This window comes from Lathyrus oleraceus, chromosome 7 (assembly GCF_024323335.1).
Source record: "Lathyrus oleraceus cultivar Zhongwan6 chromosome 7, CAAS_Psat_ZW6_1.0, whole genome shotgun sequence".
Lineage (NCBI taxonomy): Eukaryota > Viridiplantae > Streptophyta > Magnoliopsida > Fabales > Fabaceae > Lathyrus > Lathyrus oleraceus.
The window spans coordinates 129,422,378-129,439,172 of record NC_066585.1 but is presented as its reverse complement, the minus strand read 5'-3'; positions in this window follow the sequence as shown (position 1 = coordinate 129,439,172).

Below are 16,795 nucleotides of genomic sequence, written 5' to 3'. Positions count from 1 at the left end.
GAATACAACATTATAGATCAGCTTCTACAAACGCCATCAAAAATCTTTGTGTTATCTTTGTTGATGAATTCAGAACCACACTGTGAAGCTCTGCAGAAGGTGTTGGATGTGACGTATGTAAATCATGACGTCACAATAGAACAATTTGACTGTATTATTGCAAACATCACCGCTTGTAACAATTTGAGTTTTTGTGATGCTGATCTCCCCGGGGAGGGAAGAGACCACAATTTGGCACTACACATATCTATGAGTTGCAAGGAGGATGCCATGTCCAATGTGCTGGTGGACACTGGATCATCACTGAATGTGTTGCCAAAATCCACTCTTGCTAGATTGTCATACCAGGGACCTCCCATGAGGCAGAGTGGAGTAGTGGTTAAAGCTTTCGATGGGTCCCGCAAAACTGTGATTGGAGAAGTTGAACTCCCAGTCAAGATCGGACCAAGAGATTTCCAAATCACTTTTCAGGTCATGGATATCCACCCGTCATATAGCTGTCTGTTGGGCAGACCATAGATTCACGAGGCAGGCGCCGTGACATCCACCCTACACCAGAAACTGAAGTTTGTCAAAAACAAGAAGTTGGTGGTGGTAGGGGGAGAAAAGGCTCTCCTGGTTAGCCATTTGTCTTCCTTTTCTTACATAGATGTTGAGGATGAAGTTGGAACGTCGTTCCAAGCTTTATCTATTGTCGAGCCTACTAAGAAAGGAACTTCTTCATTTGTGTCCTACAATGATGCTAAGTTGGCCATTGAGCATGGCACAACTATCGGTTTAGGACAAATGATCAAGCTGGAAGACAACAAATCCCGGGATGGCATAGGGTATTCTTCTGGCGCTTTCAACAAGCATGGGCTGTTTAAGAGTGGTGGGTTCATCCACACTGTTCAAAATGAGGAAGCTGCTGCTATTGTGTAAGAGGATGCAGAGGAAGATTCTGGCAACTTTGTCATCCCTAGAGGGGTCTGCAATAATTAGGTCGTTGTTGATGTTCCAATAGTTATCCATAAGTCAAAGTAATGTTCATTGTGTTTAAAAACCCTCCTCCCATGCCAAAAGGAGGAGTGTTGACATTGTTGGCTCATAAATACAATGATATTTTCATTCAGTAAATTCATGTTAAATGTTTGTTTTTCCAATTATTTTCACTTTTTGCTTTTTGCATGAAATTGATGATCACATAAAACCTTAAAAAACATAATAAAATCAATCTTTTCATCTGCATAATGATTTGCCTTGTTTGAATTCTAAAATCTCTTTATATCCAAAATCATTATGGAGGTTGATCAAACCCATTGAACATAATGATCCAACACCATCTCCCAACTTTGAGTTCCTTGTATTTGAGGCAGAAGAAGATGATGTTGAAGAGATTCCCGACGAGATCACCCGTCTACTTGAGCACGAAGAAAAGATCATTCAGCCGCATCTTGAGAATCTGGAAACAGTCAACTTGGGGTTTGAAGATTGTGTGCGAGAAGTGAAGATTGGGGCACTCCTGGAAGAATCTGTCAAGAAGGGGTTGATTGAGTTGCTACGAGAATATGTCGACGTCTTTTCCTGATCATATGAAGACATGCCTGGTCTGGATACTGATATCGTGCAACATTTCCTGCCTTTGAAGCCTGAGTGTGTGCCTGTGAAGCAGAAGCTCAAAAGAACTCATCCCGATATGGCAGTGAAGATCAAAGAAGAAGTTCATAAGCAAATTGATGCGGGGTTTCTGGTGACTTCTACATATCCTCAATGGGTGGCCAATATTGTGCCCGTGCCTAAGAAAGATGGAAAAGTCCGAATGTGTGTGGACTATAGAGACTTGAATAAAGCTAGTCCGAAAGATGATTTTCCTCTACCACACATTGATATGTTGGTAGATAATACAGCTAAATTCAATGTCTTTTCGTTTATGGACGGATTTTCCGGATATAATCAGATTAAAATGGCACCCGAGGATTTGGAGAAGACAACATTCATCACACCTTGGGGAACATTCTGTTATCGAGTGATGCCCTTCGGTTTGAAGAACGCCGAGGCCACGTATCAACGAGCTATGACTACCTTGTTCCATGATTTGATGCACAAAGAGATCGAGGTATATGTTGATGATATGATTGCAAAGTCAAGAACAGAAGTTGAGCATGTTGAGCACTTGTTGAAGCTTTTTCAGCGTTTGAGGAAGTATAAGCTTTGCTTGAATCCTAACAAGTGTACATTTGGAGTCCGTTCCGGCAAGTTATTGGGCTTTATTGTCAGCAAGAGAGGTATTGAGGTTGATCCTGCAAAGGTCAAAGCAATACAAGAGATGCTTGTGCCCAAAACTGAGAAGCAAGTCCGAGGTTTTCTTGGCCGCTTGAATTATATTTCCAGATTTATATCCCACATGACTGCCACATGTTGGCCAATATTCAAGCTCCTCCGGAAAGATCAGACTCATGATTGGACCAAGGATTGCCAAAAAGCCTTTGACAGTATCAAAGAGTATCTGTCTGAGCCGCCGATTCTGTCTCCGCCTGTGGAAGAGAGACCCTTGATTATGTATCTGACAGTTCTTGAAGACTCAATGGGTTGTGTCCTTGGTCAGCAAGACGAAACAGGGAAGAAAGAATACGCTATTTACTACCTGAGTAAGAAGTTCACTGATTGTGAGTCTTGATACTCGATGTTTGAGAAGACATGTTGTGCTTTGGCTTGGGTTGCTAAGCGCTTACGCCAGTATATGTTGAATCATACGACTTGGTTGATATCCAAAATGGATCCAATCAAGTATATCTTTGAGAAACCTGCTTTAACTGGGAGGATTACCCATTGGCAGATGTTGTTATCTGAGTATGATATTGAGTATCGAGCTCAGAAGGCTATAAAAGGTAGTATCTTGGCTGACCACTTGGCACATCAACCAATTGAGGATTATCAGTCAGTTCAGTATGACTTCCCAGATGAGGAGATTCTGTATTTGAAAATGAAATATTGCGATGAGCCTATGCTCGATGAAGGGCCAGAGCCTGGTTCCCGTTGGAGCATGGTATTTGATGGCGCTGTTAATCAATATGGAAATGGTATTGGGGAAGTGATTATTACTCCTCAGGGCACACATTTTCCTTTTACAGTAAGGCTAACTTTCAAATGCACGAATAGTATGGCTGAGTATGAGGCATGTATCATGGGATTGGAAGAGTGTATTGATCTTAGGATCAAGCATCTGGATGTTTATGGTGATTCGGCCCTTGTTGTTAATCAGATTAAGGGTGAATGGGAGACGAATCAACCTGGTCTCATCCCATATAAATATTATGCGAGGAGGATTTCAACATTCTTTACTGAGGTTGACTTCCATCATATTCCTCGAGATGAGAATCGGATGGCAGATGCACTTGCTACACTTGCTTCGATGATCATGGTGAGACTCTGGAATGAGGTTCCCAATAAAATTTTCATAAATTATTTTTAAGCAAAGTGAACATTCACAATGACAAAAAGGACACTTGGGACGTCTTCAGTGATCTCCCAAGGATGGTATGATTCCCAAAAGGGTAAGACGTTTGTTCATGTTCCCAGCACACTTGTATCCTCTTCATTATCTTTCAGGTGATCTCCTCTGAGAGCATAGAAGAAAGTTGTACCTCCCGCCAAATCCCTAGAGATCTTGGAGTTTTGGACGTGATCTCAATCTTCTAGATCCCCATTAAGTCTGGATTTAGCATTTGTGCTATCAATTATATGGTTGTCATCCCTTGTGCGGATTGGCCTAAAATCCCTTATAGATTGATAAATTGAGTATGCTAATCTTTCCGAAGAAATTTGGTTTTCCCTCACTTCAATTTAGGAATTCCTCCGCCAGAGTGAGTAGGAAATCCCCAGCATAAGCGAAGTTATCATCAAATTTAGTTTGTAGCTTTTCCCCTGTGGATTTGTCTACTTTTGATCTCCAAAAAATTTGCTCCTCGACCATCCTCAGCAGGGTTGATCCCACTTTTACTCCCCGGTTTGGTCCTCAGCAGGGTTGATCCCACTTTTAATCCCCGATTCAGCCGTCAACAGTGTTTCCCTAGTGGAGTTGTCTGATCAGAGCCTGTTTGTGGTTTCCTCCCGAGCATAGTGGTTGATGAAGATGTTTATCTTTCCTTCCCCAACGGAATAGTACCCTTCCTCCTCGGTAGAATGATTTATTCAGCAGTGCAAGGAATTTGTAGTTTTTGGAACCTTCTGATTGGTGGTTATTCCCCGCTGAGTTTCATCTCCCCCTTCGATAATTTCCCCAGTAGAGTTGCTTCTACGGCGGATTTTATCCGTGTGTTGATCCTGTCCCCAACTGGAGTGACTGATTCTTATTTCCATGCAGATATCTTTGCTTCCTGGTATTGGTTACCCCAATCAGATTGGATGTTCTCCAGTGGGCCTGGCTTTCTCTCCTAAGATGTAGTACCAGATGTTTGTCCCTTGATTCTTGGACCTGTTTGTGTTAGATATGTCTGTCAGCATTCATCATACATAAACTACGCATATACATGCATATCTTAACATTCAAATATTCATGTTGCATTCTTTTCCATAAATATCTTTGATTGTTGTCTCCTGCTATTTTGTGGTATATATATTTCCCCAAGCAGACGTTTGTGTGTGATCTCCCCATGTAGAGTCAGCCTTATATGCAGAAAGTGTCTACCCTTTCTTCCATATTCCCCACTGAGTTATGTCCTCATGGATGATTGTTATTTATGTTTCCTTCCCAAAACATGTATTAGGATGGAATTACTCCCCATAGTTATTTCCTCATTGGATTGAGTCTTGTTTCTGGGTGTCTCTCTAGTTTGTTCCTAGATTGACTACTCTTGTTATTTCCCCTGCACTTCCTCGCAGTTTTAGATGAATGATTGCTCAGTAACTAGTAATTGTCCATCTTTTCCCTGGCGGAGTCTGTGGTTTTCTACCCTCATACCGGTAGTTGTAAACCCTATTTTTATCCCTTTGCAGTGTTAACCTTTTTGTTCATCCTAATCGATGACGGTTACTCTTCCGTGGTTTTCTACCCAGTATCCGGTAGATGTTGTAACACCCTTCTAAAATACCCCAAATATTTAATTAAAATAACAACATATAAATCAGAGTAATCATGCAATTAAGGGTGTCACACATTTATTTCGCACCATTCGTCATACTATTTAGTCATGCTCATTATTTAACTCAAAACATAAAGTATTGCACAATACGCAGCGGATAGAGATCAAATCGATCATTCAAAACATGTCACATGCTACATGTAAACTGGTTCAACAAACATCAACAACACAATTAAAATGTTCCCTCCCGATGTTACATCTATCAGAGCATGACCCACTAAGGAGACTACACTAGACTCCAAGCATTAGCTTCTACTCAATCACTGCTCGTTACCTGAAAAATAGTTGTAAGGGTGAGTTCCTCAATCGATATAATAAGCATTATAGAATATAATGTCATGTTAAGTAATTTAACACATTAATCACCCTAATCGTATCACACATTCGGTAACGGCACATCAACACAAATATCATACTCAATATCAACACAATTCATACTCATGCTCAATGCCAACACAACACACGTATAACATTGGAATACATCCATTCATATTATACACTACACATATATTATGCAATGAGACTCCATGCATGCGGTACCGACTATTCGTGAACATATAGTTCAACTTCACCGACCAAATCCAGGTACGGCTACCAAGCTCACTAGTCCCACTCATTTGAGACCTAGTGACTCACATCACTAATTCCTCACCATGGGAATTAGCTACCACCCCAAGGGCCATGCTATGCACGCTAATTCACCTAGCATGCAAACATCAAAAACAGTCCAAATGACTAACATCACTAATTCCTCACCATGGGAATTAGCTACCACCATAAAGGCCACATAATGCACGCTAATCACCTAGCAATGCAACATCACAACAATAATCCGAAATGGACCGATGCTCACTCTCTAAGCCATAAAACAGTCCATTCACAACACATGCATAACATACACATTCACAACGTTATGCATACCATCATACAGTATTAACACATGTATCAACACATCATATCATGTCAAATAATTAAACACAGTATTAGCACACTCTACTAATACCTATACTGCTCAAAACAGCGGGAAATAATCCCTACTATATCACACACCGATATAGGCAACCATCAATTAGGCACACAACATTTTAATTAACAATTTTTCCACTCTGCAACAGTGTTAACCGGTTAACGCTCTGGGTTAACCGGTTAACGCAGCACAAACACGCTTCCTGCCCAAAACTTAACAGTGTTAACCGGTTAACACCCTGGGTTAACCGGTTAACGCAGACAAAACAGCAATTATTCAGAATACATAACAGTGTTAACCGGTTAACACCCTGGGTTAACCGGTTAACGCAAGACAGAAGCTGTTCCTGCGCTAACACAAGGCAGAATGCAGAATTCTCCGCATTTTCCGCCGTTGGAGGACTTCCGGACCTCCGATTCCAATTCCGTAAAAAGCTATACGTTCGGAAATTCACAACTAACCCAAACACAGATTCAATTACAGCCTAAACACAGTTTTATCCAACATAATTTTCCAGCATTCATAATCCCAATTAGGGTCAATTCAACGGCTTATCACTACCCATTACATGCTAACCCATAATACCCATTAAACGACGATAAACCCCCCTTACCTGAGTTAATCCGGCAATCTCTAAGCTCCAAGCTTTTCTCTTCTCCAACCTTTGCCCTTGCTCTTCCTCTTTGCCCTTTCTCCACTTTCCACTTTTCAGCCGCTTCTCTGTTTCATGTAAAACTCTTTTTACCAAATGGGATTCTTTTTCCTTACTTCACACTTATATATTTTCCAATAATTATTATTCCAAAATAATAATAATAATAATCCAATAATTCCAATTATTTAACTAAATTAATAAATATAATATTAATTTAAATCAAATAATTATCTTATTTTTATTGGGGTGTTACAACTCTCCCCCACTAAAAGAGTTTTCGTCCTCGAAAACATACCTCAAGCGAATAACTCCGGATAAGACTCCTTCATCTGACTCTCCAGATCCCAAGTCACATTGCCACCTGCTGGTCCTCCCCAAGCTACCTTCACCAAGGCAATCTCTTTACCCCGCAACTTCTTCAACTCTCGATCCTCGATCCTCATAGGTGATGTTTCAACAGTCAGGTTATCTCTCACCTGTACATCATCTACTTGGACCACATGCGAAGGATCAGGAATGTACCTCCTCAACTGAGACACATGAAAAACCTCATGCAAATTCGCAAGCGACGGCGGTAAGGCGACACGATAGGCTACCTCCCCTATCCTCTCCAAAATCTGATAAGGACCAATAAATCGAGGTGTCAACTTCTTCGACTTCAAAGCTCGACCAACACCAGTTATCGGAGTGACACGAAGAAACACATGATCTCCCTCTTGAAACTCAAGTGACTTCCTCCTCTTGTCGTGATAACTCTTCTGACGACTCTGAGCAATTCTCATCTTCTCCTGAATCATCTTAATCTTTTCTGTGGTTTGTTGAACAATCTCCGGTCCAACCACAACACTCTCACCGGACTCATACCAACATAAAGGTGTCCGACATCTCCTACCATACAAAGCTCCAAACGGTGCCATACCAATGCTCGAATGAAAACTATTGTTGTAGGTAAACTCAATCAAAGGTAAATAACAATCCCAAGCACCTCCCTTTTCCAAAACACAAGCTCTCAAAAGATCCTCTAATGACTGAATCGTCCTCTCAGTCTGACCATCAGTCTGCGGATGATATGCAGAACTCAATCTCAGCTTAGTTCCCAAAGCCTTCTGCAAACCTTCCCAGAACTTCGATGTAAATCTCGGGTCTCTGTCCGAAACAATACTCGACGGAATACCATGCAAACTTACAATCTTCTCAATATACAACTCGGCTAATCTCTCTAACGGATAATCCATTCTGATCGGAATGAAATGAGCCGATTTCGTCAATCTGTCAACAATCACCCAAATGGCTTCAAAATTCTTAATTGTCCTCGGCAAACCAGACACAAAATCCATACTGATACTATCCCACTTCCACTCTGGAATAGTCAACGGTTGCATTAGCCCAGACGGCTTCTGATGCTCAATCTTTGACTTCTGACAAGTCAAACAGGAATAAACAAAACTCGCAATTTCTCTTTTCATTCCCGGCCACCAAAATAACTTTTTCAAATCATGATACATCTTCGTAGCTCCAGGATGAATACTCAGGCCACTACGATGTCCTTCCTCCAGAATACTCTTCTTAAGTTCGGTAACATCCGGAATACACACCCGATTACCAAATTTCAAAACACCATTCTCATCAACTCTGAATTCACCACCTTGACCTTGATTCACTAAAGTCAACTTATCAACCAAAAGCACATCGGATTTCTGACCCTCTCTAATCTCATCCAGAATACCACTCGTTAACTTCAACATTCCCAATTTAACACTATTGTGAGTACTCTCACACACCAAACTCAAGTCTCTAAACTGCTCAATTAAATCCAATTCCCTAACCATTAACATAGACATATGCAATGATTTCCGACTCAATGCATCAGCCACTACGTTTGCTTTACCCGGATGGTAATTCAAACCAAAGTCATAATCCTTCAGAAATTCTAACCATCTCCTCTGTCTCATATTCAGCTCTTTCTGATCAAACAAATACTTTAAACTTTTATGGTCACTGAAAACCTCAAATCTTGATCCATACAAGTAATGCCTCCATAACTTCAGAACAAATACCACAGCTGCCAACTCTAAATCGTGTGTCGGATAGTTCCTCTCATGAACCCTCAGTTGTCTCGAAGCATAAGCTATAACCTGCTTATTCTGCATCAACACACCACCCAAACCCAACAATGAAGCATCACAGTAAACCTCAAATGATTCCGACGAACTCGGTAATATCAGAATAGGAGCAGTAGTTAGCCTTCTCTTTAACTCTTGGAAACCTTCTTCACACTTTGAGTCCCAAACAAACGCTTGCCCCTTTCTAGTCAACATCGTCAACGGTAACGCCAACTTAGAAAATCCCTCAATGAACTTCCTATAATAACCAGCCAATCCAAGGAAACTTCGAATCTCAGCAACAGACTTCGGAGCTTCCCACTTAGACACCGCTTCTATCTTAGAAGGATCAACAGCAACACCACCTCTTGAAATTACATGACCAAGAAAACTAACCTCTTCTAACCAAAATTCACACTTGGACAGTTTAGCAAATAACTTCTTTTCTCGTAGAACTCCTAAAACCACTCTCAAATGCTCAGCATGCTCTTCTTCAGATTTCGAATACACCAAAATATCATCAATAAACACCACAACAAACTGATCTAGGTACGGATGGAAAATCCTATTCATATACTCCATAAATACTCCAGGCGCATTAGTCACACCAAAAGGCATTACAGAATACTCATAATGTCCATACCTCGTTCTGAAAGCAGTCTTCTGAATATCCTCAGTTTTCACACGTATCTGATGATACCCAGATCTCAAATCTATTTTACTGAACACACTCGCACCAACCAACTGATCCATCAAATCATCAATCCTTGGCAAAGGATACCGATTCCTGATCGTCACTTTATTCAGTTGCCTGTAGTCCACACACAACCTCATAGTACCTTCTTTCTTCTTAACCAATAACACTGGTGCACCCCACGGTGACACACTCGGACGAATAAATTTCTTATCCAACAGATCTTCCAGCTGACTCTTCAATTCAGCTAACTCAACAGTAGACATACGGTACGGAGCCATCGATATCGGTCTAGTACCAGGTACCAAATCAATCGAGAATTCAACTTCACGCTCTGGCGGCAATTCATTCACTTCTTCAGGAAACACATCAGGAAAATCACACACCACGGCTAGATCGCCAATCACCAGTTTATCTTTAGCCTCCAAAGTCGCTAACAGCATAAACAACTCTGCCCCACCTGCTACTTCCTCATTCACCTGCCTTGCTGATAGAAACAATTCCTTACCTTCCTCAATCTCAGGAAATATCACAGTCTTATCAAAATAGTTGATAGAAACTCGGTTAAACACCAACCAGTTCATACCCAAGATAACATCAATCTGCACTAATGGAAGACACACAAGGTCTATCCCAAAGTCTCTACCAAAAATACTCAAAGGACAATTCAAACAAACTGAAGTAGTAGTCACTGAACCCTTCGCAGGAGTATCAATCACCATACTTCCATGCATCTCAGATATCTCTAACTTAAGTTTCACAGCACAGTCCAAAGATATAAAGGAATGAGTAGCACCGGTGTCAATAATAGCTACAAGAGGAAAGCCATTAATATAACACGTACCTCGGATCAAACGATCGTCTGCAAAAGTCTCAGAACCCGATAAAGCAAAGACCTTGCCTCCCGACTGGTTCTCCTTCCTTGGCTTAGGACACTGTGGACTGATATGACCCACCTCTCCACAGTTGAAGCAAGTCAGAGTCTTCAACCGGCACTCTGCAGCCAAATGACCATCTTTACCTCACTTGAAACACTTCTTCTCAGCACTGGTACACTCGTGGAAACGATGTCCCGCCTGACCACATCTGTAACACTTAGCAGGAGCACTAGAGTCTCCCCCACTAGGCCTCTTCATCCCACTCTGTCTCTGGAAACCTTTGCCAGCTGCATACGGTTTCCCACGATCATTCTGATTCTTGCCTCTCCTATCAACCCTCTGCTGATAGCTCTCCGCTCTGGCTTTGGAATCCTGTTCAAAAATCCTGCAACAGTCCACCAAATCAGAAAACACTCTAATCCGCTGATACCCAATAGCCTGCTTGATCTCAGGACGTAACCCGTTCTCAAACTTCACACATTTTGGAAATTCTCCAGCAGCCTCATTATAGAGAGTGTAATACTTTGACAGCTCTGTGAACTTAGCAGCATACTCAGTAACAGACCTGTTACCCTGCTTCAATTCTAAGAACTCTATCTCTTTCTTTCCTCTGACATCCTCTGGAAAGTACTTCCTCAGGAATCTCTCTCTGAACACAGCCCAAGTGATCTCAGCATTCCCAGCGGTTTCCAACTCAGTGCGGGTAGCAACCCACCAATCATCAGCCTCTTCTGACAGCATATGCGTACCGAACCTGACCTTCTGGTTATCGGCACACTCAGTCACTCGGAAGATTCTCTCGATCTCCTTCAACCACTTCTGAGCGCCATCTGGATCGTATGCTCCCTTGAACATTGGAGGATTGTTCTTCTGGAACTCACTCAGTTGACGAGCAGCTCCCATTCCCACAACATTCGGGTTCCCTCCAAGTACTCCAGCTAGCATACCCAGAGCCTCAGCAATCGCAGCATCGTCTCTACCTCTTCCCGCCATCTCTATTCTGAAAACCCAACAAGCTAAAACAATAAGTACTGATAGGGTTACACAACACCTATCCCGTACAGGGGAAACAGAATAATTACGACTCGACTCGACCGACTATGCTCTGATACCACTAATGTAACACCCTTCTAAAATACCCCAAATATTTAATTAAAATAACAACATATAAATCAGAGTAATCATGCAATTAAGGGTGTCACACATTTATTTCGCACCATTCGTCATACTATTTAGTCATGCTCATTATTTAACTCAAAACATAAAGTATTGCACAATACGCAGCGGATAGAGATCAAATCGATCATTCAAAACATGTCACATGCTACATGTAAACTGGTTCAACAAACATCAACAACACAATTAAAATTTTCCCTCCCGATGTTACATCTATCAGAGCATGACCCACTAAGGAGACTACACTAGACTCCAAGCATTAGCTTCTACTCAATCACTGCTCGTTACCTGAAAAATAGTTGTAAGGGTGAGTTCCTCAATCGATATAATAAGCATTATAGAATATAATGTCATGTTAAGTAATTTAACACATTAATCACCCTAATCGTATCACACATTCGGTAACGGCACATCAACACAAATATCATACTCAATATCAACACAATTCATACTCATGCTCAATGCCAACACAACACACGTATAACATTGGAATACATCCATTCATATTATACACTACACATATATTATGCAATGAGACTCCATGCATGCGGTACCGACTATTCGTGAACATATAGTTCAACTTCACCGACCAAATCCAGGTACGGCTACCAAGCTCACTAGTCCCACTCATTTGAGACCTAGTGACTCACATCACTAATTCCTCACCATGGGAATTAGCTACCACCCCAAGGGCCATGCTATGCACGCTAATTCACCTAGCATGCAAACATCAAAAACAGTCCAAATGACTAACATCACTAATTCCTCACCATGGGAATTAGCTACCACCATAAAGGCCACATAATGCACGCTAATCACCTAGCAATGCAACATCACAACAATAATCCGAAATGGACCGATGCTCACTCTCTAAGCCATAAAACAGTCCATTCACAACACATGCATAACATACACATTCACAACGTTATGCATACCATCATACAGTATTAACACATGTATCAACACATCATATCATGTCAAATAATTAAACACAGTATTAGCACACTACTAATACCTATACTGCTCAAAACAGCGGGAAATAATCCCTACTATATCACACACCGATATAGGCAACCATCAATTAGGCACACAACATTTTAATTAACAATTTTTCCACTCTGCAACAGTGTTAACCGGTTAACGCTCTGGGTTAACCGGTTAACGCAGCACAAACACGCTTCCTGCCCAAAACTTAACAGTGTTAACCGGTTAACACCCTGGGTTAACCGGTTAACGCAGACAAAACAGCAATTATTCAGAATACATAACAGTGTTAACCGGTTAACACCCTGGGTTAACCGGTTAACGCAAGACAGAAGCTGTTCCTGCGCTAACACAAGGCAGAATGCAGAATTCTCCGCATTTTCCGCCGTTGGAGGACTTCCGGACCTCCGATTCCAATTCCGTAAAAAGCTATACGTTCGGAAATTCACAACTAACCCAAACATAGATTCAATTACAGCCTAAACACAGTTTTATCCAACATAATTTTCCAGCATTCATAATCCCAATTAGGGTCAATTCAACGGCTTATCACTACCCATTACATGCTAACCCATAATACCCATTAAACGACGATAAACCCCCTTTACCTGAGTTAATCCGGCAATCTCTAAGCTCCAAGCTTTTCTCTTCTCCAACCTTTGCCCTTGCTCTTCCTCTTTGCCCTTTCTCCACTTTCCACTTTTCAGCCGCTTCTCTGTTTCACGTAAAACTCTTTTTACCAAATGGGATTCTTTTTCCTTACTTCACACTTATATATTTTCCAATAATTATTATTCCAAAATAATAATAATAATAATCCAATAATTCCAATTATTTAACTAAATTAATAAATATAATATTAATTTAAATCAAATAATTATCTTATTTTTATTGGGGTGTTACAGATGTAATCCCCTCTTTGTAGGTTATCTTTATCCAATATTCAGTATCGATATTCCTTCACTTTTTGGATATATCTCCCAGTAACCGGTGATATATCTCCCAGATCATTGCCTTTGTCAATGTATCCCCAGCGAGGCATCTTTCATTTACCCTTTGGCTGGTAATGATCGTTTCTCCCTTTGATTGGTCATCATTTTTTTATATACCCAGTATTTGATATCCCGATGTCCTTTCCTTTCGGTCGATTTATCCTGTATTAACCCAGTAACCGGTTGTGGATAATCTTCCATGCGAGTATATTATCTATGTTCTGACGGTAATAGATAATATATCTCATGCGCTCTTCAGTCGAAGTCTTTGTTCTTCCCCAGTCGAGTAAGATTCGTATTCCCTTTTGCAGAGTCGAATGTCCATCCTGTAAATGGAATTTTTCTTGTTAGCCCTCCTTCTGGATGATGAGTGTCTTGGGAATATTCCCCAACTCACGCTTGGTTGGTCACCTATTATATACCCAGTAACCGATATCCCTGGTGTTCCTTCCCTTCTACTCCCTATTATGACTTTTTGTCCCATGTGGAGTCAGATTTCCTGAGTCGAAATATACCTTTTTTAGGTCTTCCTCAGATGATTTTGGATGTTTGATATCTCTCACCCTCATACCGGTCTTAGATATTCATTCTCCCCGAGCATGTTGTTCTCTCACCCTTATACCGGTGTTTTTGGATCATATGTCTCCTTGAGCTTATTACCCAGTAATCGGTAATACCTCATACTGTTGCTTCCTTAGATGAGTCCTGTTTGGAAATTCCCCAGAGAAGTCCCTTAGTGGATTTTCCCCATCTGAGTCCGGATTTTTATCCGAAGTATCCTTTGTGGATAGTTTGGCTATATTGGAATATTCCCTAATACATGCATCTTTGAGTCAGCTCGAGTCTTTCCATTGATTTATTTTCATGGAATTCCTCTCGTGTCTCAGCAAGTCTTAAGTCGTGACCTGCTCACGCATTTTATTCCCTTTCCTATCCCCATTAGAATCCCCATAGTCTCTGTCCCATTGAGTATCTTACTCATATGGATTGTCAGTTTCTCCTGATTTCTTTTCTTCTTTATGGACACATATCTCCATAGAGTATTACCTTTTGCATACATACATTTGCATCATGAGGTCTCTTAGGGACCAAAAATTCGTCTCTTTGTTATTATTTAAGCCCATTCTACCTCGTCGAGATGAAGATTTTAACCTTCACTTCTCCGACTAGAATGACCTTAAATAGGGGCATCTGTAAGACCCTAATTTTGACCCTAAGATCCCTCATGACATCATAACATTGCATTTGCATTGCCTCAAGGATCATAAGCATCATGGCTCCTTACCTTTGGGTGGGATCTTTTGAGAGTTAGTTTGAGATCACCAAGCATGCTTGAATTGTATATTATTGCTTTTCTCATTTTTATTCACTAACCAAAAGCACAAAAATATGTCACTAACATCTTTTGTTTGTAGCTTTAGCAGTCACAAGGTCCAAAGCTTCTATGAGATTCTATGTGCATTGATAGGGCCAATTGAAGATGAAAGCAAGCATGGCAATGGTCCCCATAGCTCTTAGCCATCAAATATGCCTCCCAAGTGTCTCAATTCACCATTTTGATCAAAGCAAACCAAAGGGCTTGAGGCTTGGTTCCCAAGGAAACCCTAATTCATCTGTTCATCAGTTGTGCCTTGCTCATGAGGCAACCTTAACCCATGATCAAATGCAATCAATGTAAGTGCTTTAATTCATCATTTCATGCATATTTGAACTTATTTGAGTGTCCTCAATCATAAATTCATCAAGATATGAGGTTTGGACTTGAGAAGTTGATCAGTCAATTCTTCTAACTATTTTGAAATACACTGAGACCTAACTTTTGATGTGTTTGCCAAATGGAGATGACCCCGAGAGAAAAAATGTGCTTAAGAACCATATGAACAACTTTCATGTTCATCAAAAATTGATTTGAATCTTGGAAGGTCATCATCCATTCCAAAACATTATAGGTCATTTTGACTAATTATCCAAACTTCAAGTGCCCATAACTTCTTCATCAAAAATCCAAATCATGCAAAATTTAAGTCCAAACTGATTGTCTTGAAAAGATATATAACTTTGATGTTGAAGATTTTGTCATTTGGAGCTTGCATTATTGAAACAGAATGGCTTGAACTTTGGCCAAATTTGAAATTCTCACGTGTACATGTTTTGCACCCTACACTTCATGTCCATTTTTCATCAATTTCCAAGGCTCAAATGGAGTTTTGATCAACATAACAAATGATCATCACGCAAAAATCTTTCCAACCATTACTCATGAGGTGGTGTTTCTATTTTGGACATGGCATTTTCGAAGACTTGAACATAATGGCACATTTTTTAAAATCATTTAAATTTGCATTGCATGATCCATTAATACACAATCTGCACGTCCAATTTGCTTCTATCATTGTTGAGCTGCCAAATCCAAGTGGAATTGGGCTCTCCATGCGCCTGTACAGGCCCATGCATGAAGGCCCTTTCCATTCATGCAATGGAATGATCATGCATTTCAGCTTGCCTTGCCTATAAATACAATGCTATTGATCTTCATTTCACTAAACTGAAGGCGCCCCAAATGCTGTGCAATTGAATCCTCACCCTCACACCAAAGGAACTCACTCATTTTTCTATCAATTTTCAGATCTAGAATTCAATTACCTCGATTATTTTCTTAGATCTAAAGTTCCTTAGCCTTCTTCCCTTTGATCCAAGAAACAAACTGCAAGCATTCATAGCAAGGAATTGTGACTCCAAGCTCTGCAAATCAGAGGTTTACCTCACATTTTAATTTCTTCGAATCTACTCATATACTGGTTATTTCTTGCTGTTGTTGTGTGATCTGAAGTCCTCTACATAGAGGCAACATTCTTGAGCTTTGAATTTTTAAAATCTAGTAAGTTCAGTTGAACATCATTAAAATTCCATCTCTAATTTCTCTCAATGTAGAAACCTAGAGTGGATTCGGTTGGTACAGGGGTTATGTACATCACCCCAGCTTTCGATTGGTACCAGGATCGTAGTATTTGGTTAACTTTTTTTCCTCTGCAATTTTTGAACCTCGCCGGGGCTGGCCGTAGAAGACGGTGGCGCTGGTCACCGTCCCTTCTCCGTATTAGATCTGAGCCTTCCATTTCATTTTCCAAATCTAATCTCATACGTTCATTATTATGACTATTTTAATGGCATGGTGCGCTTCAGTTGACTAGCGTGTATGGTCAGCGTGCGCTTCCTGGCCACGTGAT